The following is a 25,108-nucleotide window of genomic DNA, read 5'->3' as shown; positions in this document are numbered from 1 at the left end:
TGGAGTGAGATGATATCTCAGTGTAGTTTTAATTTGTATCTTTTTAATTTCTAAAGATGTTAAACATTTTTTTCATATATTTTTTGACCATTTGTATTTCTTCTTCCGTGCAGTGTCTGTTTAGTTATTTGAACATTTATTTATTTAGTTACTTGTTTTTTTTGTTTGTTTGTTTTTGTTTTGGTATTAGGTTTTTTGAGTTCTTTGTATATCCTGGAGATTAATGCTCTGAAGTGCTGATGATAAAGATTTTCTGCTGTTCGGTAGGCTCTCTGTTTACATTTTTAAATTTTCCTTGATGTGAAGAAGCTTTTTAGTTTGATAGCATTCAATTTATTGATTCTTGATTTTACTTCCTGCACTTTAGGAGTCTTATTTAGGAAGTGGGTTCCTAGGCAACATGGTGAAGATTGGGCCTACTTTTTCTTCTAGAAGATAAGGGGTCTCTGGTCTAATATCTAGGTCCTTGATCTGCTTTGAGTTGAGTGTTGTGAAGGGTGAGAGATAGGGGTTCAATTTTATTCTACTACATATGGATTTCCTGTTTTCACGGCACCATTGTTGAAGAGGCTATCTTTTCTCCAATGTATGTTTATGGCACCTATGTCTAAAGAGTATGAGATAACTGTATATATGTGAGTATATCTCTGTGTCATCTATTCCCTTGGTCTTCATGTATGTTTTCTTTTTGATACTAAACAGATATTCACACCAAACCTAATCGAAAACATTAAAATATCTAAATTTCTACTGGAAAACTAAGAAAAATAGACTAGCCTTGAATCCTTTTAAACAGGTAAATTGCTTGAAAATAGGACAAAAAATACAAATCATAAAAGAAACAAATTATAAAATGGGACATCAAAATTTAATATTCCATTCTCTAAAAGGCACACTTAAGAAAATGAAAAAGCAAGCCATAGATCAGGAAAAAATACCCGCAGAGCACATATCTGGGAATGAACTTTAAAAGAAACCTATGTCCTTTATCACTTTACCAGCTTTCTCATTATTAGGGCAAGAGTGATGGTTTCTTAGAGAGTTCTACATCCTAATTGAATGCAGAATTTAAACTTTATTTCAGATAAGGGCATTGAAAATGTTTTGCCTTTAGCCTATACAATGCTGTTCAAGTGGAGGAAACAGGATCTAGTTGCTATAGTTTGGATATAGTTTAAATATGTTCCCACAATTTCATATACTGGAAGCATGGGTCCAATTCTAGCAATACAATGAGGCAGTGGAAGAGATAGGGTCAAGTGGATTATAACTAGGTAATGGTGGCACCATCCTCTGAAGAAATCAGTTTTGGTCTATGGAGTGAGATTGTTTTCCAGAGCAGGTTGTTATAAAGTGAGACTATATGTATACTTCTCCCCTTCTGCAGGCACCAATTCTCTTTCTGTTTCTCCATCACGGTGTAATGCAGCCAGTCTATTCTCAACAGGATGATGGCATTATGCTGTTTGGATCCTCCAGCCACAAGAATTTTCAAGCCAAATACACCTCTTTACAAATTAGGTAGTTTCAAGTATTTTGTTATAGCAACACAGACTGAGTGTTAAAATAATGATTTCATTATTTGCACATTTACTAACTTGGGAGTCAAAGTTGAAGATCACCAGGAAATTCTAGCATAAGATCATTTTTAAGATACATGAAAAAACTCATTCTTGTTTAAACTTTGGAAAAAAATCTCTTTGAAAATGTATTTTTTTAAAATTTTTTATTGTGGGTTGTTCAAAACATTACAAATTTCTTGACATATCATATTCCACACTTTGATTCAAGTGGGTTATGAACTCCCACCTTCACCCCATACACAGATTGCAGAATCACATCAGTTACACATCCATTGATTTACATATTGCCATACTAGTGTCTGTTGTGCTCCGCTGCCTTTCCCATCCTCCACCCTCCCCCCTCCCCACCTCTCCCCTCCCTTCCCCTCCTCTCTCTCTACCCCCTCCACTGTATAACCCTGAGGGTCTCCTTCCATTACCATGCAATTTCCCTTCTCTCTCCCTTTCCCTCCCACCTCTCATCCCTGTTAAATGTTAATCTTGTTCTCCTGCTCTTCGTCCCTACTCTGATCTTAGTTACTCTCCTTATATCAAAGAAGACATTTGGCATTTGTTTTTTTAGGGATTGGCTAGCTTCACTTAGCATAATCTGCTCTAATGCCATCCATTTCCCTGTAAATTCTATGATTTTGTCATTTTTTAATGCAGAGTAATACTCCATTGTGTATAAATGCCACATTTTTTTTATCCATTCGTCTATTGAAGGGCATCCAGGTTGGTTCCACAGTCTTGCTATTGTGAACTGTGCTGCTATGAACATCGATGTAGCAGTGTCCCTGTAGCATGCTCTTTTTAGGTCTTTAGGGAATAGACCAAGAAGGGGAATAGCTGGGTCAAATGGTGGCTCCATTCCCAGCTTTCCAAGAAATCTCCATACTGCTTTCCAAATTGGCTGCACCAATCTGCAGTCCCACCAGCAATGTACAAGTGTACCCTTTTCCCCACATCCTCGCCAGCACTTGTTGTTGTTTGACTTCATAATGGCTGCCAATCTTACTGGAGTGAGATGGTATCTTAGGATGGTTTTGATTTGCATTTCTCTGACAGCTAGAGATGTTGAGCATTTTTTCATGTACTTGTTGATTGACTGTATGTCCTCCTCTGAGAAGTGTCTGTTCAGGTCCTTGGCCCATTTGTTGATTGGGTTGTTTGTTCTCTTATTGTCTAATTTTTTGAGTTCTTTGTATACTCTGGATATTAGGGCTCTATCTGAAGTGTGATGAGTAAAGATTTGTTCCCAGGGTGTAGGCTCCCTATTTACCTCTCTTATTGTTTCTTTTGCTGAGAAAAAACTTTTTAGTTTGAGTAAGTCCCATTTGTTGATTCTAGTTATTAACTTTTGTGCTATGGACCCAGAATAGCAAAAACAATGCTAAGCAGGAAGTGTGAATCAGGCGGTATAGTGATACCAGACTTCAAACTATACTACAGAGCAATAGTAACAAAAACAGCATGGTACTGGTACCAAAACAGGCGGGTGGACCAATGGTACAGAATAGAGGACACAGAAACCAATCCACAAAACTACAACTACCTTATATTTGATAAAGGGGCTAAAAGCATGCAATGGAGGAAGGATAGCATCTTCAACAAATGGTGCTGGGAAAACTGGAAATCCATATGCAACAAAATGAAACTGAATCCCTTTCTCTCGCCATGCACAAAAGTGAATTCAAAATGGATCAAGGAGCTTGATATCAAATCAGAGACACGCCGTCTGATAGAAGAAAAAGTTGGCTACGATCTACAGTCGGTGGGGTCGGGCTCCAAATTCCTCAATAGAAAATGTATTTTTTAAGTATGTTTTTTTAAATTCAGCTCCCTTAACATAAACATCTATGTTTACATTTTTTCTCATCTTCCTACATTTTTAAAAATCTAATAGTGTGTGTGTGTGTGAGTGTGTAATGATATACAAAAAACTAAGATATCTTTCTACTTCCTATTTCCTAGTAATTTAGTTTTGTAATATAAAACAAGACTGGAACAAGTTCTAAAAGTGGTATATCTAACAATTTTACACTGGGGATATTAGGAAAGAGAATTATGGTAGGTTACAAAAAAAAGTAATTTTAGAAAATTTACAAAAGCACTTTATAAATTCATTCTATAACTTTTGTTCCAGAGAGCCCTTACTCATGTAGATCATACATGTCATTATTAATATCACCGAGCCTACATTTAAAAATATTTGAGAAAAACTGGTCTATTCACTCCTGTAACCATTTTTTTTTCTTCAAATAAATAGTTTAAATAGTTACCACATAAAAGCAATAAGAGACTTTTAAACTAAGTACCATTGGACACTGCTGGGAGTGCTTGTCCACCTTCCTCTATTAGATGTGAATAACTTTTAAGATTTAAACATAGACCCAGGAAGAGCTCTTTATATGAAAGAAATCAAAACTAGCAACTAGGATCATCACCCTCAGGAATTTTGAAGCTCAGATAATTAGTTTACTACAGCTGTTGAATTTCATATTTTTGAAGGCAATGGCACTGATAACAGCTGCAAAACGTTCACTAGTTAAATTAATTAGCTACTGGAATGTGAGTGGTAGAACAAAGACATCATCTTGACCATCCTAGTTGTGCTATCAGGCAAACCAGGGATCCTAAGGCCTTGTAAAGACAAGTGGGGCAGAATGGTTTTAATTAGGTGGTGAACATATTCTGCTTATAATATAGTCTATAAATAAGGAAAATATTTAAAAACTTTAACCAGAGAAGGTAGCACATTTAGGAACCTACAGTGGTTCTCATTCTGGTTATCATCTTCCTCTTGTGAGTTTGTGTCTATATTGATATTTCTGTCAATGTTATATAATATTTAGTTATTTTGGGAAACCATGCCATTTGAAGCATATTTGGGATGTGAGAAGTGATAGAGTTGAGAAAGTCAGGAGAAAATTAAACCTTTTATTTTAAAGTTTTTTTACTATACTAAAATAAGATGTTTTATTTAAACTAATCTTAAATGATGAATTATTTGAAATTTTATAAAAGCAATATATTTAATGCAGTTTGGGTGACTTTTGGGGTAAGATGATCTTTAACAGCTTTGATGACTCTCATAATGCCTATGTATTATGCAGCAGAGAAAATCCAAATTAAAGACACATTTCTTCTGATTTCTCCCTAGCTCATGATAATCCCTGAGTCCAGTAGGATGAGTCTGACCATCTCCTTGTGTCTTCTGTGAGTAAGGGTTTATAACAATGCATTGCTCTAGACCCTCTTTCTTATGCAGAGCTGTTTTTTTTTTTAATTCCTTTCTCTCAGAGTCCAAAAACTTATTGTAGACAACTACAATTCCTGCTCTCCTGACTTCAATCTACAATTTCATTTCATCAAATATAAATGCTGAATGAACTACATAGTTTTCTGTATGCTGAACAAACAAGGGTTTGGGAAGTCCAAGAATCCTAGGATCTCAAAGTAAGTCTTGCATTGTTGAGGATGGTAGGAGGACACTGTTGCAACTGTGGTCCTGGATTCTGGTCTGAGCAGAGATGTCACATTAATCAGAACCAATCCCATAGTATATAGTTGGTTGGCATCAAAAGTGAAATGGCTATTATCCTTCTTTACAGGTGATGAAACTAGAGATAGAAAGGGGAAAAAGTGACTTATTCAAGGTCCCATGATTATTTTGAGGCCTCACTTTAAGGAAAATGTTAAACTAAGTGAATGTTTTAGCTCACATTCTATATTCTAAGAATATTGTTTTTCACATACCCTTAAATATACTTTCAGATTCCATCTATTTTCAGGTCTGTGCATTATTTGTGAGCCAGATGTGTAGTTAAAAGTTCTTTTGGGGCATATTATGTATGTTTCAGTTAGAACTGATCTAGACGATGCCTGTTTTCGTGTTGTGAGAATTTTTCTTCTATATTTGTACAGTGCACAACAACTTTTCCTTTTTAAAGTGGGATCCCACTGATCTTAGATTGGGCCTGATATCCATCGTTTACTCTCATGCATTAAGGAAGGAGATTGCCCTTCACAGAACAAACAGGTGACATGAGATGAGTTACATCACTCTGAGTTAGCTGTCACCTAAAATTGAGAGCCACTAAAGAACTAAATTGGTTAGGTGGTCAGAGGGTGAGAACAGAGGTGAACAGATGAGAATACAAACAGTCAGAAAACATTAAGATTGTATTGGCATATTGATGTTAACATATTCGAGAATAAAGAAACTTTGAAATTCTGTCTCTGTCTCTCAAAGACACTCTCAATTTATTTGGTAAGCTTATCTCATTTAGAAAAATTCTAACCACTAACTGTAATAGCATTGAGTTTTTGTGACCTCTGGCTCATGGGTACTGTTAGTGTTCCAATATTTTGCAGGCATTCCATTTAGAAATGATTACAATATTCTCCCAGGTCTATGTTTCTGAAAGTATTACAAATATAATTTACTAAAAATAATACTTTTATCTTTATTAATGTATTTGTATAGAATGCAATGAGTTTCCAAGAATTGTTAATAACTGACAAAATGTTGTGGTAAGTGTCAATATATTTAGCATAAGGCTCTTTTAGAAGTAATGTACACATCCAAATAAAAATCAAACTGAATTTAAAATAGTTTTTTTTCATAGTATTTTAGGATTTTAAATAATAGCTTTCTTAAGATATAATTTACATAATGTTATAAAAAAGGCTAAAGATAAACAGGCAAAGAAATTTTATTAAGGACCAGTGCAGCAAGAAAGATATTTAAAATAAGATTTTCTGAAGAAAAAGAGGGGAGTGTTAAAGTGCTGAGATGAATTAGTTGTAAAGTTCTAGAGGACATGATGGAGGAACTTGGTCCTCATGATTAGTTCATCCATTAATTGCTTATCAGGGTACCCTATGCTACCCACAGAGACTGGTAGAGGGGCACTATGTTTCTTGATGATGACATTTCAAAGACATGGCTCTCAGATCCTTGAGAAAGACACTCCTGGGGTGTGAAACTATCAAGAGGTCCAGGGAAAATCTACATCTCAAAAAGTTCAGAGATAGAATTCACTGCTGAAATTTTTCTAAAGTAAGTGCTCTAACAGCAGAGAGCATAGGACTAGTGTCAGGATCAAACCTATCTAAAGTTTTGTCAAAATGAAGTGAATATCATTAAGTGCATCTTGGTCGGGATCTCTTAGTATCAAATATATAATGACAGGAAAGGGAAATATGATTAAGTGATTATGGTAAAAATCATGTTAATGTGTGTATTGGCTAATAATCATACCTTTACATGATCTGAGATCCAGTATATATTCAGTCTACAAGGAAACATACATACACACACACACACACACACACACACGAAGACTCACATGATGCTTTTAAAAATTCACCTGCCTGTCCTAAAGCTCATTGCATCCTGGTTTGTAACTGCTAAACAGAAGCTTTGCCCTCTGCCATGCACTTTAAGATGAGGCTGAATTCACAGGTATTCTGTGGGCTGTTGAAACAACCTTAGTTGTATTGAGGAATAGCATGTTCCTAATTAAACTTCATCCTAACTATTGTAAATATTGAAGGAAGGGGAATTCCACTTTAGATCTGGTGTGTGTGTGTGTGTGTGTGTGTGTGTGTGTGTTACTAGAAACTGAACTGAACTTAGGGGGTCTGTATACCACTGAGCTATATCCCCAGTCGTTTTTATTTTTACTTTGAGGCAGGGTTTTCCTAACTTGTCAAGGCTGCCCTCTAACTTGCATTTGCAGTCCTCTTCCCTCAGCTTCCTGAAAGGTAGATGCTACAGTTGTATATCACTAGATATGACTTAAGGTCTATTTTTAATATGCAAGGTGTTTCTGTCTATTTTACAAAAGCTAAAGAGTAGATTGGACAGATTATTATTTTGTGAATTAAGAAGGCTTTTTGAAAATTGTAAAAATGACTCCTTTCCCTGAGTTTGAAATATTCTTACTGCATTTCAACTATTTAGATTTGAAAGCCATTAGTTCTTACTAGGAAAAGTAAGTTCCAAGAAAAATAAGACAAAACTACCACAAAACTGAAAAATAATTATTTAAAATAATTTGTTTTAAAATAATTTTGCTATCTTAGCAAGATGAGGAAATAAATAAATCCCTGTGTATTTATAGACATTGTGTGATATAATAATAGAGAGAACTTAAAATATTAAATTTAAAGTTTAAAATGGAATATGAGTGTTTGGCAATTCAGTAATTTTGGAATCCCTCTCTCAAATCTATCACATTGTCCACAATTCTTATAGAAATCTTACGTTCATGTGCCACCAAATCATCTTTATTATGGCTTGAACATATATTCATTTTATAATTGATATTTGGCATTATATATTGAAAATGCAAGATTCTCCAAAATTACTTAGAGCTATGTCTGCATGGATAATAAAGAATGCTTAATACAGGGGAGGAAAAAGAACCTCTCTCAGATTCTGGTAAAATTCAAATTAATATTTTCATATCCTAGTGGATATTCTATCTGTACTAGCTACACAAAAGGGTCAACTCCATTCTTCAATTTATTCTTGATGAACTCATCTTCATGGGAGACAAAATTTGTCTGATTCTCACTCTTCAGTTATATCTAAATCATGTTTTTCTGTCAGCACAGCTCCTGTTAGCAAGATGAGAAGTTAGTAGCTATCCTGATGTATCAGACAGTAAGTGAATCAGGATACAACAGAGGAAGAAGGTGAAGTCTATGGCAGGTACAGCATTGACCCCAGCTGATTGCTGTGGGAGTTTGGGATCTGGAAGGTCCCTTCAGGGTTTTACCGGGTAGACAGGGTTTCCAGCCTGTGGGCTCTCATAGGAACCAGCTTTCAGATGCAGACTTTCTGTAGAGAAGGAGCATAACTTTAAGGAATCCACTCCCCCCGCAACCCCCCGCCCCCAGTATAGTCCAACTCCTGCAGAGTGATTGAACTGTGAATTTTCAGTAACCAACACTTTCAGTAACTGGGAGAATGAGTTACTCATCCTGATGAAAGGATAGAACTGTTGAATCAGGCCATCCACAGCAGATTTTCTCTCAGCATACAACTAAGCTATCTAGTGATCTTCAATATTGAACCTTATCTTTTATAACTTTAGAAAGATAGGCTTGGACAGAAACTGTCTTTTCCTTGAATTAGAAATGACTTTAACAGGTGGAAATTATTTTAAACCAACATTTCTTGCTAAGAGACATTTTTCTTTGAAAAGAGCTCTATATTCAGAGCCAGAAAACTAGCCTAAATTCTTTTGCTTATGTGTGTCTGTCTGCAGATGTATAAGATGTATCTGTACATTTCTAAAAATCCAGACCTAATGAGATAAATAAGATTAAAATAAAAGGTAGCTGCTTATGTTAATCAACTTACCAACCAACCAACTCAACAAGTGAAATGCAAATGCAGTAGTTCTTTGATACAACAAAGTAATCAATAATGAAAACACTCGGACCAAAATAATTAACACTTTCAGCAAAAATCCCATAATGTATCTAGATAAAGCTAAAATTATGCAAGACCTATAGGAAGATAACTATAAAACATTCTGAAGGACATGAAAAAAAATCTCAGTAAGTGAAAAAGCATCTTATGTTCCTACATAGTATGTTGTAAAGATGCCAACACTTGTGAGCTGGGGATTTAGCTCAGTTGGTAGAGTGCTTGCCTTACATGCCCAAAGCCTTGAGTTCAATTCCCAGTACCACCAAAAAGAAGTGTGTTGTAAAGATATCAATACTTTGTAAAACTATATAAACCAAAGTTTCTGCCTCTATTTGCATCACAAGAAATCATCCAAACAGAATTTTACCAATTGTGAATGTTTAACTTTGGGATCTACTTATTAACAATACAGATATGAGCATATGTCTGCATATGATGGAGTAACCATTGCAATGAGAATTATTCCAAAGAGACAGCTGAGAGTTGAAAGTTATTCTTCTAACAGAAAATTGAGTGAGAAATGCTAAATCTCTGCTTGACAAAATAGAAAGAGAAAATAGTCATTTCAAAAGTAAAGAAAACATCATAAGGAGAGTGATTATTAATTTTAGAACTGATTGTTAGTTAGGCTGTTTCTTACATATGTAACTCTATGACCCACTCTGGTGTGAATATTCACAGGTATTTACATATTTATATAAAGTACATTCATAATATTTGGAGAAATGGCAGTATTGAGCAATCTAGATAATCTATGCATTATATATAACACCAATGAAACTCTTACCCCAATTTTGAAGATATCAAGATTGCCATTTCTCAAATGACAAGGTTTCCTTTTGGGTTGCATGGAAATGGGCTTACTTGGATCTGTCACTTTCTGTTTTCCCAATCAAGGGGGCTTCACATGGTCTCTCATTCTCCAAGTGTCAGCCCTTGTACTATGATGATGTATCTTGCATGCTGTTTGTGATTTTTTCTTTGTCTAATTATCTGACATAAAAATTCAGACAATTTCTAGCCCTTACATCTGACTACTACCTAAGAAGCTATAGGAAACAGGAAAATATGAGAATTGTTCCACTGCTGGAAGGCAGAACCACAGTACATATGGCTGCATTCAGGGACAGGTACCTCTCTGCAGGATGGAAGATACATGTCTTTTCCTTATGCACTTCTTCTTCAAATCTTTCCTAATAATATCATACTTCTCTGTGTTCAATATTTTATATTAAATAAACTATAATTTGTCCAAATAAAAAGCCTAATAGAATAGCTATTTTTTAACATGGTGGACTTTATTATTAAGTGAAAAATACTTCCCATATAAGAAAACCTCATCTTTGAAATAAGATATTCTATAAATACAAAATTTATCATTAGTTTTGTGAGTTCATTATGCACTTAATAGTTCGAATAATCACTATCAGTCAAGCTCATGTAAGCACGTACTCCTACATAGCTCATAAACATTCACACTCACTCTCATATACATACCATTGCATTTACACAAAGAGTTACACACACTCACATACCCACAAAATAAAATTCTTAATTTCTATTAAATCTAGTTGAAAAGAAGCAAAGAAGTTTAAAATATCTGAGGTAAGGGCATTTTTTTTTTGTAACTAAAATCTTAGCACTAAATGATTATGTTACTGAATAAATCAAGTTTGTTTTAAAGAACACTTAGTGAAGAGGGCACTACCTTTTAAAAACACACTAGATTCATTTATGAACATCCAATTATCTATTTGTCTTTTAAACTTCTCAAATTAAAAATAAAGAAAAACAAAGTCACTGGGAGTAGAACCTTGCTTGTCATCCATGGACTATACAAATTAGACACAAAAGATCATTTCAAAAATACCAGAGCTCTCCAAAGCATTCCATCACAAAAATATTTAAAAATCAGCAGCGATTTAAATCAATCATCCTCCCCTGTAATGCTGATGAAGGAATTGTATGCTCTGTTTTCATGACAAACACATCATTAGTGTACATACATTTAAACTGATGATTTCATTCAGTGGAAGGGACATTAGGGTTAGAGTTATATAAAAAATCAAATCACATTTGATGTTTCCCAAATATCATGCTTTCTGTGGCCTAATCAAGATTTCATCAAATGTTTTATTAAGCTCTGTCATAGGAGCCCAGCTGAAGCTGGATGATCCCTTATTATTAAGCAAAAGTAAATTGCGTTCATTTTTGGTCTGAATTTCAATGAAATGATTCCTAAAATACTTGGGAAATATGCAGAGGTCACTGGTAATACCTCGGAAATGCTGCAGTGCATTCATGTGGCAGCAGAACTGAAATAAATGATGAAGTTTAAAAGTGGTAGTTCAGCAAAAGAAACAGAACTATTATACATACACAGGCATCTTATTGTTAACATGATTATTAGGCAAGGATGGATGAAGACTTAGGTTTATTACAGTTTGGAATTTATTATATTTTTCCATGTCACCAAGAAAAATCAAAAAATAGTGGACTGGCCAAGTTTCATTACAAATATAAATATCTGATTTTTAGGGCAAATCCAGCTACTGTTATACTATGAGAAACAGCTTGAAATTCAAAACATGTTACAACATCAAAATACATCATATTGATGTCAAAAAGACATAATTTGAACGAAATCATTCTGAATTCTTTAAAGTCTGTATAAAATCCCGAAAGTCAGGATGGTACCTCATACCCCAGGGGGTAAAGTCTTAATATTCTCAGGAAATCTTTCTTGTCCTTTTTATTCTTACATTATGCTAATTTTACTTCATCAGTAATAAAGTACATGTCCCTAGATACTTTCATAAGAAGTATGCATATGACCTGGGGAAAGATGCCCTCCCACCTAATTTCAGTGGATAGAAATAGGAACCCCACATGAACACTAACTTATCATCAATAACTAGAAAGCAGGATAGGGTCCTGAAAACCAAACACACAATTACAAGATTACTAACAGGAGCTCTGGGTCAGACAGATGGACAAATAGACAATTAACAAAGAATATGTGTATCACATGAATGTCCTGGAGATGGCTTCTGCTATAGAGGCACGCTCTATAATCAGATGGTTTAGATGACCCACTGGGTGAATGTAAGCCTTTCTTCCAAGTCACTCCCATATTTTATTAATTAACAAATGCCTTGGCTACAAGAGTAGATGACATAAAGGGCTGCAGAAGCTTGGAATTCCTCTCATCAGAGCTAGTCTTTGCATATGTATTGCTAAGTGCTTGTCCTTCCACAGGAAAGGTGAACACTGAGCTGTCCTAGGGAATCATCATCAGAAAGATTCATCAATCTGATGGCAAAATGCTTACATTGAATTATTCCTATCATGCAGGGGGAAGTGTTCTGTTTTATTGCTCATGGTAATAGAGACACAGTACAAGTGTGGAGTTGCCTTTCTTAACAATAATTTTGTCAGAAAATATCTGCAGGATTTTAGAAGGTCTTAAAAAACACTTTGGTGTTGGTCATAACATTGCTCTGACAAACAAACTCATTTCACAGCAAAAAAAAAAAAGTGTGACAATAGAATCACACCCATAAAATTGATTGGTAGTACTAAATATCATGGATCTCAAAATCAATTGGTTTTACAGAATCATGTACTTGAGACTTATTTACAGTGATGCCTGGGACCTAACACCTTGTAAACTTGGGTTACTCATCTATAAGACACACCTACACTTTATATCATGACCAATATGCTATATAATTTCTCCAAGAGCCAGTATTTTTGTCTAAGCCCCAAAAGGATAGAAGTAGTAGATTTACTTTTGCTTTCTCACTAAAGTATATGAAAGTCAAATTACAGAAGTCTGTTTTTCTTCTCATTTCTCTACCCTTGGGTTCAATGGCCCTACTGCCTAAAGAGGGGAAAACATCTTTCAAAAAATCCAGCCACAATTCCACTAAATTTTAAGATGACCATTTCCCTGGCTGATTAGGTCTTCCCATACCAGTGTATCAATGGGCATAGGAAGGCCTCAATCTACTGTCTCTGGTGATTGATCATAATTACATAGGGGAAAATGGGTTGACATTACATCAAAGATTCATGAGAACCATGTCCAGGGTGACTTCTAGAGCTCAGGTTCAATAATGCACATCAATGAAAAAAAAATGCTTTTCCTTGCTATGTAGTCAGTGAGTGGAGCTGCTGTGCATATTTTACTTTGTGTTTTGTCTTCCTGCTAGCTTGGGCAAGAATGGTAAGTTGTAATTAAGGTTTTATGTAGGAATATTACTTAACTGACATCATCCTTGTGGAAAAGTTGGTTATCCTCTGTACTGAGATTAGACAGATTTTTCTTCTGAGCAAAACAAGAAAGGAGACTCAGTCACAAAAAAAAAATGGTAACCTCTACCTGAATTATTTGGTTGTTTGGGTAGTCTCAGAAACATTAAAGTGAATGATCAGAGTATAAATTTCTTCATTTTATATAAGTATCTTTTTAATATGTGAATAATTTAAGATACATGTCAAAGTCATTGTACAGGATAAAAGTGAAATTGAATTACTCAATGTTACAATAAGTTTAGGGTAAAGTCTAACTTACTTATTTAACTTGTTTATTTATTTATTTTTTCAGTATTGTGGTTTGAACCCAGGGGTCTTCTATCACTGACCCTTTTCATTTTTCATTTCAGGAGAGAGTTTACAATGTTGCCCAGGTTGGCTTGGAACTTCTGATCCTCCTGGGTCAGGTTCCTAAGTTGCTGGGGTTACAGGTGAGATCCACTATTTCCAGATTATTTATTTATTTATGGCAGTGTGGGAGATCAAACCCAGAGTTTTGTGCATGCTAGTCAAGGGCTCCACCATTGAGCTATATCTCTACACTTCCAGACCTAATATTATTCTATGTTGTTCCTTGGAAGACCATTGTTAAACACTTAAGTAGCCACTTAACTTTTTGATCTCTCTCCACATTTTTTGGTGCAGTATAATTATATATAACGATGATTTTTGGTTACATATTCATAAATGCACCCCATGTAACAATACAATTTTAACCATATCATTGTCCTCAACTTTCCTCCCCTTTGTCCCCTCCTCCCACCCCTCTTTTCTCTACCGATCTTTCTTTGATTTTCATGAGATACCCATGCCCTCCCCACCAAATTTTCCTTTCTATTTTCCTCTCTAGCTTCTCCATATGACAGAAAACATATGTACCTTTACCTTCTGGGTTTGGCTTATTTCACTTTACATAATTGTCTCTAATTCCATCTATTAATGCAAATGACATAATTCCATTTTTCTTTGTGACTGAATACAACTCCATTGTGTAAATATACCACATTTTCTTTATCCATTCATCTGTTGATGAACACTTAGACTTGTTCCATAGTTTGGCTATTACAAGTTGTGCTTCTATAAACATGAATATGCATACACTGGTGTAGAATGATGAGTATAATTCTTTAGGATAAATATTTAGGAGTGGTATAGTTGAGTGGTATGGTGGATCCAGGCCTAGTCTTTTGAGGAAGCTCCATACTGATTTACAGGGTGGTTGTATTGATTTACAAACCCACCAACAGTGTAAAAGTGTTCTTTTTTCTCTACATCCTCCCCAGAAATGTGGTAATCTTGAGGACTGCAATTTTGACTTGGGTGAGATGAAATCTTAGTGTAGTTTTGATTTGCATTTCCCTAATTGCTAATGATGTTGAAATTAAAAAAAAATAATTGTTGAACATTTGTATTTATTCTTTTTGAGAAATGTCCATTTAATTCATTTGACATTTATTAATTCAATTATTTGATTTTGTGGTATAAGTTTTTTTAGTTCTTTATATATATATTCTAGATATTAATCCTTGGTCAGAAGAGTAGCTAACAAAGATTTTTTTTTTTCCATTCTGTAGGTTTTTTTTCTTTACATTCCTAATTGTTCCCTTTGCTGTGCAGAAGTTTTTTAATTTGCTGCCACCCATTTATTAACTTTATGCTATATTAATTAATAATATCAAAATAATGGCTATGTATGAGACTTGTGTATAAGTGAAAAAGTGTTTAAAGATTTCTCAATTATATATGAAAAGTGTATGAAAGAGAGAAATTGGATCTAAATTGAGCATTCATCTTAAAGCAATGGTAAATGCAGCAGACAAGACATGTATCTCTGCATTCAAGTCTGTTCTGCAAATTTACACTTTGGGACTCTGAAGTCATTGTATACATTTCATTATGGGCACCTCAAAATGAAGGGATATTACTGTCCTTTTTTGTAGTAAAGAATAAGGATCATGGATGTTTTGTGATAAAATGTTGTAGAAGATATTCTAATTTCCATGGCTGGTAAATAACATGCTAGTGTTTTCCTAAACAGAGAAATCAATCTGGCCTACTATTTTAGAAATAGTGGGGAAAATTTTCAGACTTAAATAATAGTTACATAGACCATAAATTGTTAAATGTTAGAGTCTGTAAACAAGTCAGGATGGCGCCTGGCATTTTGCCAGAGAAATGTTAGGGTCTGTAAACAAGACTGGATGGCGCTTGGCAAAATGCCAGAGGGAGTGGTTTGTGAAGTAACACCAGCAAGGCATTAAGTGTGGAGATTCCTTATTGGTTGACTGCTGTATGGAGTTTATGCTAATTGAGATAAGCTGTGTGGAATGTATATATACCACTCCGGTTCTACAATAAACGGCTCCCATTCCTGCTGTATCAATCTACACAAGTTGCTGGTCACCCCCCGCCCCCGATTATTTTGCTGCAGCCGGACTGCGGCAATAAATAGTTAATTTTCATCACTGTCACTGGTCAGTCAACTGGTCTTAATACAGCAATTGTAGTTATATTACATAATTTACCAAGGATTTTAAATTTAAACTCTGGCCCACATAAAAAGTTCTAGAAATTGTGAAGCTACATAAAAATTTCTGTAGTATATTATTTAAATTGTAACAATAAACTCAATTGTTATTACATCTCACCTCAAATTTTCATTATACTCTGCTTTCTAATACTATAAACTATAGAAACTGTATTGATTTCATATTCTGTCTGTTTCGGACACTGCTACTGTGGCATTTTTGTGATGTTTTCAATATTTCAACCATTATGTTCAGCTGGGTATATACAATTCATTATGTTCTTATGGCAGTTTCATATACATTCATGTAGTATGCTTTATCAAATACAGGGAATCAAAGTATAGCATCAGATTTATTATTAGCACCACTCTATGAGAATTAGCCTACTACAGATGATTTATGCACCAAATAAAAAGAAATATGAAGTGGATTGAGAACCATGAACTATATCAATGACTATGCTCATTTATTCATTAAATAATATCTTTAAAATTCCCATTGCTGCAACTCCTTCCATTTAAAATTTGACTTTAAATGAAAAATATTCAATGTCATATAGAAATCAAAGGCAGATAATTTTTAGTTTTGACAGAAGCAGTTTTCAACATGTCACTTAAAATCTTGAATCATAATGAAGAGTTTCTAAATGAACTGTTTGTTTATATTTTTAGGAATCATGCAATCAATTGGAAGGAAAGATTGACAATATAAATTGTAGGAACAAATTATAGAAAATTACTTAATGTTTCCAGTGTCTTTCAATTTTTTAAAACTTTTCTGTAGGACATCTATATATCTATTGGATTCATTTTAAAAGATAAAGCTTCACAAATCATTGATTTTTGTCCCTTTTTAAAAATAATCTTTTGTTCTAAGGATTTCAGAGATGAAAAATCAGATTACGGCTGGCATTATATTTTCTTGGGTATGTTTTAGGGTCAATGTCTGTACATGGAGACTTTTTTTGAGAGTCAATGATTTATTGAACCAATGTATGTTTTCAGCAAATTGGTGTAACATCGTGTTTTAAAGAATCGGTTTGGTTTATGTAGCTACTTTAAAATTCATCATATAATACTAAAGTAAATATTCTCGTTTCTTTAAGTGCTTTTATTTACAAAAAATCAATGTCACTTATATGGGCAGATTTTCAGCTTTTGTCATATTTCTGATATTTACTTTTGTATGTATTTTAAAAAATAAAGCAATGACTTGAAAATATATTTCATATGCTATTTGGTTATGGGTCCCCCTCACCCTTGAATGGAAGTTAGGTTGCTCAAAATACACAATATTCTGATAATAACTTCCTGAATCAAGAAACTGTAGCTATCAAATAAAACTTATTGACTCAAAAACAAAACATTAACATTTGATTTGTTGACTCCTTGTCTATTTAACCTTATCTCTCTTTAGTTCCTAAGATATACTCTTTTCTCCTATCAGGTGACTATTCTCAAGAAAATTGTTATTCTAGCCTGAATCAATTTCTCCTTATTCCTTTCTTTTACCCAAAATGGTCTGCATGCTCACTGCCAATACTTCAGATTTCATCAGTGAAGCTTCCTCATAGAACCATCTTTTCAATAAAGCTTGCAACAGTATAAATTCTTAAAAGTGTCAGAGAAATGACTACCATCTAACTATTGACTTACACTTGACTTTGGCCAGGAATTTTAACTTCTACATGTTAACTACAGTATCCTTTAGAATCTCCAAATATGGGATATTCAGGTTCACAGCACTGCAGCTTAGGGTCCACTCTCTGGAGAACAATGAGAAGCTTGGGTATTTACTCACCAATTACTCGTGGGCTTAATCAAAAATAAATTAACACACTGCACCTTCCTCACCTTCCTCAGTCTGAGCATACTCCTCTGATTAGGGAATCCCTCAGGCAAAGAACTAACAACTGCTAAAAATAAGAAACTATCAAGCAGCCTGCAAACCTGATGTGGGCTGGCCTCTCACATGGATATTCTGAAGTAGTTTTTATCCATTCTTCTAAAATTATTAGGGATAAAACATATTTAGAATCAAATGAACCAAAATAATTTCAAATTTCCTTCTAATACTTGTGGCCTTTGTTCTTACGATATTAACAAACTTAGTCACTGAATTTATAGGATTTTTGTTTTTGCCCTCTGCATATAAACCTGATTCATGATTTGACAGAAGTAGCTACTGCTGTGAATCTTCTCTAAATCCCTGAAACTATTCTTCCTCTTTCCTACTTGATTTTTCTAAACTGAAAATGCGTAAGTTGATAGCATAACTTGCAGCACTTTAAGCTGAAATATCATCACTTTCTGGGCTTTCTTAGAATGAATATCCACCTGAATTGAATTTCAAGCAGTCACTTGAGGTGGGAGCATGGAGTATGATTCCCTTCTTAGCTGAACTTCTACCAAAGTGACCTTCAATAAACTCATCAACCTTTTTATTCATTAGTTTCTCCTTTGTCAAACTGAGTGGCTAAAATATATAGTTAACAATTGTGCATGACTACAGAGAAGAGCAATGAAAAATGATTACCCTAAAAAACTTAGGTTTTCCATAGAAACATGTGTATGTAAAATTTTTAATTGTTTTTAATGTTTTCTTTGCGATTTAGCTTGAATGACTGATGCACAGGTATTTTGTAAGTTTGGGTTTGTTGCTTACTTTAGCCTCATCCAAGATGGTTTCACAAAATATATTAGGTTTTATATCTTTCCACCTAATGGAAGCAGATAGTTACATGGCTGGTTTCACCTAATGGAGAGATTTATTGTCATGCTGAAGTGAAAATGTGATAAATGTATTTCCTAATTCAACCTTTTCCCAATCTGCATATCTCACATTTCAATCAGACCCAAATGACTGCCAAGCAATAATTTTATGCACTCGAATTATATCAAAAGGGTAGAAATATAAATATTAAGATCAAATATGAGTAAAATGGTTCTTATTAATTCTGGGAGCCAATTCTTGACTCTTCATTATTGCATTGAAATTTTTAAAATAAAAGAAACTGCCAATTCTTTCAAAGAAGAAATCTGACATATATCAACTCTAAATAAGGAAGTTGACTCATACTTTATTTTTAAAATAAGGAGAGAGATTATATAGGTTCAAGTATTATTAATTTATTGCATTACTTCTTTTACATATTTTACCATACCTTAAATAAATCATCAATTAACATTGCTCAAAACTCAGACTATTGATTCTCTATTAAAAAAATTATTTTATGATGGGGAAGTCTGAACAAGAAGTAAGGTAGTGTCACTAGTATAACAAGGAAGGATGAGGTTGGCATATACATTGTAGACATAAAGGAAGAATCTATGTCTCCCATTATTAATTAAAATACATTGATAAACTATAGAATGCTGTTACTTAAGAAAAATTGTTTAGGGAATTAGGAAGTTGGATATTTTCTGAGTTCTATTAATAGCTGTTTTCTGGGGTTACTTCCTTATTATATCAGACAGTGCTCTCCAGGGAAATAAAATTATCAGAAAATAAATAGAGGTAGATACATAGAAAGATATTTATTATAAGAAATTATATCATGTAATTTTAGAGGAAGAGGGATCTCATAATTGCTATCTGCAAGCTGAAGGCCCAGGAAAGCTAGCAGAATACTTGAAGTTTGACCCCAAATTCCTGAGAACTATAATGTTGGGGGAAGATGATGGTTGTATAAGTCCAGTCAGAGAATCAGCAAAACTTATGTTGGAGGAAAGGAGAAGATGGATAGTATACCATAAACAGTGAGAGTAAATTGGCCCTCCTCTCCCTTTTTTGTTCTATTTAGTTCATCAAAAGATGTATTAAATGGATGAATATCCATTCACATTGGCAATCTTTACTAAGTCTACCACCTAAAGAATAATCACTGCTGGAAACATCTTCACAGATGGACACAGAAATTATATTCTACCACCAATTTGGGCATCACTTTTTCTGTCAGGTTGGTAACAAAAATAGTCATCACATTGATCCTGAAAATAAGGTTGAGCTTAAATGGTCTATGAGGTTTATGCCAGCACTAAGATACTGTGATTCTTCCATATTGTTGTTCATTGGCTATAGCAAATTTGTGATCGTACTCCTTGTAACTTAGCCCTGTGAAGTCCTAAATCTGTCTATATTTATGAAGAGGATAGAATGAGTGAACATATGTTCTTTTGTGGGCTTCTTTTGGTTGACTATTTAAATCTGTACAAAAGATATGCAGTTTTTCTCACCAGTAAAGTAGGTATTCTCAAAGGGTATCAAAAAACAATGGAATTCTGGGACTTAACATGTCCCAGGTCACTCTTTCAAATCCTAAATATATCAGAAATAAAACAAATACAACATTTGTTTTGAGATGTTTATGGCCAAAACGAATTACTTTATATCATATTTGACCATTTGTAGTTCTGTTTTAAGATGTTTTCCTCCAAATAGGGTTCAATAGCATTGTTTTGGTAGATATATTTGTGTTTGTTCCCAGAAAAGAAATCTAGATGACCCAATGTGTGAAGTTAGTTGTTAATATAAAGTAAAAGTTTAAAATTATTTTCAAATGATGACAGGAATTATCTTATTTGACTTTTGTGAATACATTTATAAGTTCATAAAGTTATTTGAAAATTTTTAGCTTTATTTGAGTTATATAAACACTGAAATAAACAGAATTTGATATAAAATATAAGATATGAAATTTTCAAATCTCTTAGCAATCAAAATTCAAAAATAATCCAAATTCACAAAATCATATCATTTCTTACAATACCACCATGATATCAACAATCATAACATCATATGTTGTTTTCCATTTAAACAATTGGATGAACTAAATTGGTGTCAAGTAAGCTTGGAAAACAAGATGAAAGATTAAGAGAAAAATGAGTCAAGAAATGTTATATAAAGTCAGGTATACTTTTAAAAAATGCCACAAGAATGGGAATCAGATTCTTTTTAAAATTTAAAATAAATAAGGCCATTATCAAATAAAAACTAAATATTTTAATTTGAAGAAAACACACGAGAAAACATGTAAACTTATCTCTTTAGTCCCCTTTTATTTTGTTAATTGAAATATAAACACTGAGAAGTTCTGAAACGTGTAAATAATGAAAAGTGCTAATTTGGCAAAGTCAGTGAGGAGTTTTTAGCCATTTTATAAGCAAGCTCTCATTTCTCACCAGTTTATTGTTTACTTGACCATTTATACAACTGGACTCAGGTCCATGAACACAAAAGAAAAATCAACCAAAAGAAAGATCTACCTAATATGATATTAAAGATTAGTTTAAACTATTAAGTGTGAGAATAGGAGAGAAATCCAGAAATTATGAATTAAAAGAAAACAATTTTACCTTCTACTTCAGGACTAGCAAAATACAAGGAAAAAATTCTTAAGAGTAATTGAATTGTATTTCTTCATTTAAAATCTCAAATTATTCAGAGAGTGATGCTAAGAAATTTCAAAAAGTTTAAATTTATATAATAGATCCTCATTCATATGGGTACGTATGTAAGTCTCATTCTAAACTTAATACATAAAATGATAAAATAATTTTCAAAATATAAATTAGGATTGAAAGATTGTGTGAAATTTAATAAATTGTTTACAGATTCCTTGAAAAATGTCTAATTTGATAACATAAGCTGATACTAAAAATTAAAATTGGAAAAAAATACTGAGAAGACTAAATTTTCTTTTCATCTCCTAATCTATACTGGAGAATAGACAAAAGGAAATGGATATTGATCTCTTGGGTTTCTGAAGTAAACAATGTTTTCCTAAACTTTGGTCCAAAATTTGAACTCTATGATTATGACTAAGAGAAACACCATGGGATAGAGGCAGAATAGATACGCACAGTTCTCAATATACTCAGAATTATATGAGGATGACTAGCCTAAAACAAATAGTTTCTGGAATAAAGGTTTTGGGGTTTTGATTTTACACAAACTATAAATTGAAATAATTGTAGTAAACTAGCATTGTTACTTTGTATGTACCCTTAAAAGGAACCCTACTAGCTTTGCTTGAATCTAGTTATGCATTTTAGAATATTTCATTGTTTGCATTACCATGAGTCTCCAAGAATGCCCAGACTGTTGATTTAGTATTCATCTGACTAGTAGGACAAGTATGATAACAATTTTGATAACTTATAATTACTTAGCTGTCCAGCATTGTGAATTTCAATCCACTACTGCAGAATATCCTGAGCATGTGGGGTTCTAATATAAAGCTTGTAGGAAAAAAAAAAAAAAAAAAACTTCCAAACATTCTGAAAAAAAAGAAAGAAAGTTTAGAAGTTTCTTAAAAGATCACATGTATACTTACGATATGTCTTTACAGTTAACTTATTTTTTACCTAGAGAAATTAATTAATATACTGATAGAAATATGCAAACATGAATTTTAACAGCAGTTTCATTTGTTACTTCCTCCAAATTGAGATAAGTCAAATGGCCTTTATGAGGTGAGTAATCACATGGAATAGAACAGAACAATAAAAAATGGATTGCTGATTATAAGCAAAAAATGCAGGAATCTCAAAAACATTGTATAAGCTAAATGTATTGGCACAAAAGATTATTTACTCTTTGAGTTGATTAATTTCAAAATCCAGATGGAATAAAGAGAAAACAAACATGTCTGTGGCTAGTGATCTTGGAAGGATTTGCTGCAAACAGAGCAGTGAATTCTCTGAGGCTGGAAATTATATTGTATATCTACATTCGATCAAGCTTGCAGGATATGTACCTTTGCTGAAGTTAATGGGAAAGTTCTTAACTTAAAAAAAAAAATATATATATATATATATATATATATATATATATATATATATATATATATTAGATGTAAATATACCACCACAAATATGATTTGAAAAAATGGGACTTAAAACAATTTTATGCAATTTTCTTTTAAAAAAGAGAAATGTGACTGTACTAATGTGTAGTATTCATTGAAACTAATGATCCTGAAATTTGCAGATCATACTAACTGAAATCATATATTATTAACCATATTTGCAAAAGAAAAGATAACTAGTGTAACCACAAACAAGATTTCCTCACCATTTTAATGTTCCAAGGAAATAGGTTCACAAATTCAACATATCTTAAAAATTTTGATTATTTAATTTATCTAAAATTAATATACAACATATTAATATACAAGTTATTGTGTAAATAGGAGGGTAAAATCTACACAATAAATCTATGAAATGATTCTGTTGCATACTTTCTTTGGCCTCTTGATCCCTGCAATCTCCCACTATTTGTGTAATCATAAAGCCACAAATTTTTATTCATTTTGTTTATAATAAAAAAGTCATTAATATACACTTTTTTGTTTTCTGTTGTATGATGCCAACAAGTTATTCGACAATAATTACTAAGATTCATGTTGTATTCCTAAATATTAGACACAATTCTCTTGCTTCAAAATATTATTTTAGATAGAAATAGTTTGTTGAATGCCAATCAACATTCTGTGAAATTTTGAACAAAAAGTACACATCAGATTCACTACAGAACTTCTTTTGAGGGACAGTGTTAAATCACACTGCTCTTATTTCTGACAGTAAAAGTTCTAAATTTCATGAGTTCAAAAATCAGGCTACCAAACATTCTTATATAAAAAGGATACTTAGTCAATGCATATAAAACACACACACACACACACACACACACACACAATTTAAGACTGCTCAAAAGCTTAGATAATTGAATCCTGATATGGTTTAATATTACTATGTTGAAATCCAAGATGTAATATATTTGGAGGTGGAGTCTTTTGGAAGGAATTAGATCTTAGGACCAGAGCCCTAATGAATGCCAACCGAGCCCTTATTAAAAAAAAAAAAAAAAAAGCTTAGGAGAGACACCTTGCTCCTTCGGCTAAGTAAGGGCACAGCACTAAAGAAATGTTTGTGAAGTAGGAAACAAGCCCTTAATACACACAAAATCTTTCAGCCCCTTGACTTTGAATTTTCCAGCCTCCAAAGTATAAGAAATGAATTTCTGCTGTTAAGCTACTTAATAATATATAATAATACTTAGATTATTGTATTTTGTTATAGCAGCCTTAATGGACTGAGATACATAATTATCACATTGTAGCCTGTCTGAAAATTAGGATATGTCTTTTAACTGATGCTATCTCATAGTAACTGAAGATAGGTGATAATAATGATGAGGCACACAAAGTGAATAGAGCACAGTACATGATGACTAAACTAGGGAAGAAATGAATATGTATATAGCTATACACTTATATGTAATCTATAATATAATATATTTTTATATAGGAATATATCATAAGATAGATTAAAAAGCACAAAATAGATATGAGATAAATGCATAATATTGAAAGTGTATTTTCTTAAAATCATATAATTCTAAGTATATATAAACTGAAAATATCTCAAATATATATTGAAATGATAATATTAAAATAACAACTTAGAAATCAACAAATAAATCACAATGTCACAATGGGAGGAATTAGAAATATCTCTTCAAGAATTTCCTGTGAAAATAGGGAACATTAATAGGGATATAGAAGAACTGAGCAGCAAACTTAGCAAGCTTTATCTAAGGTTGATTAGAATGTTGCATTAAAATTATGTGGTCAGGGGCTGGGGTTGTGGCTCAGTGGTAGAGATCTTACCAGGTATGTGTGAGGCAGTGGATTTGATCCTCAACACAACATATAAATAAAACAATAAATAAATGATAAGATCCATCAACTACTGAAAAAAATTAAAAAAAATATAGAGGTCAAATTTTTCTTGTGCACACATGGAATATTTATAAACATTTATGTCTTCAATCTGCATTATATATGCTGTATTTTGATATGAAACATATGTTAAAAATAACATATTAAAAATCCCTCTAAATTTAAAACTTTAAATAGCAAATATCTGAATAACTCATAGTAAAGGATAAGAAGAAGAAAAAGAAAAGTAGCAATTTTAAATAAAATGAAGTAAAAATAAAATAGGACAATTAGATTATTAACAATTTATCTAAATTAGAATTTTTGGTAACATGTAGCTTTAAGTGCTAATATATGGAACAGCAAGAATAACAGCTAAGTGGGCAATCTGAGTAGTTAGACAACAATAAGACAAATTAAGACTGGAAAAAACAATGATAAGAGAACAAAAATTAAGGAATAACAATTTATCATTAGAAGGAATAGAACTAGGTATCTAGTATTAGGCATTGTCTTATTGTCTATTATT

This window comes from Marmota monax, unplaced genomic scaffold, assembly GCF_021218885.2.
Source record: "Marmota monax isolate L192 unplaced genomic scaffold, Marmota_monax_Labrador192_F-V1.1 WCK01_AAM20220418_F8-fsc00144, whole genome shotgun sequence".
NCBI classification, from domain to species: domain Eukaryota; kingdom Metazoa; phylum Chordata; class Mammalia; order Rodentia; family Sciuridae; genus Marmota; species Marmota monax.
Note: the sequence above shows the minus strand (reverse complement) of the source record.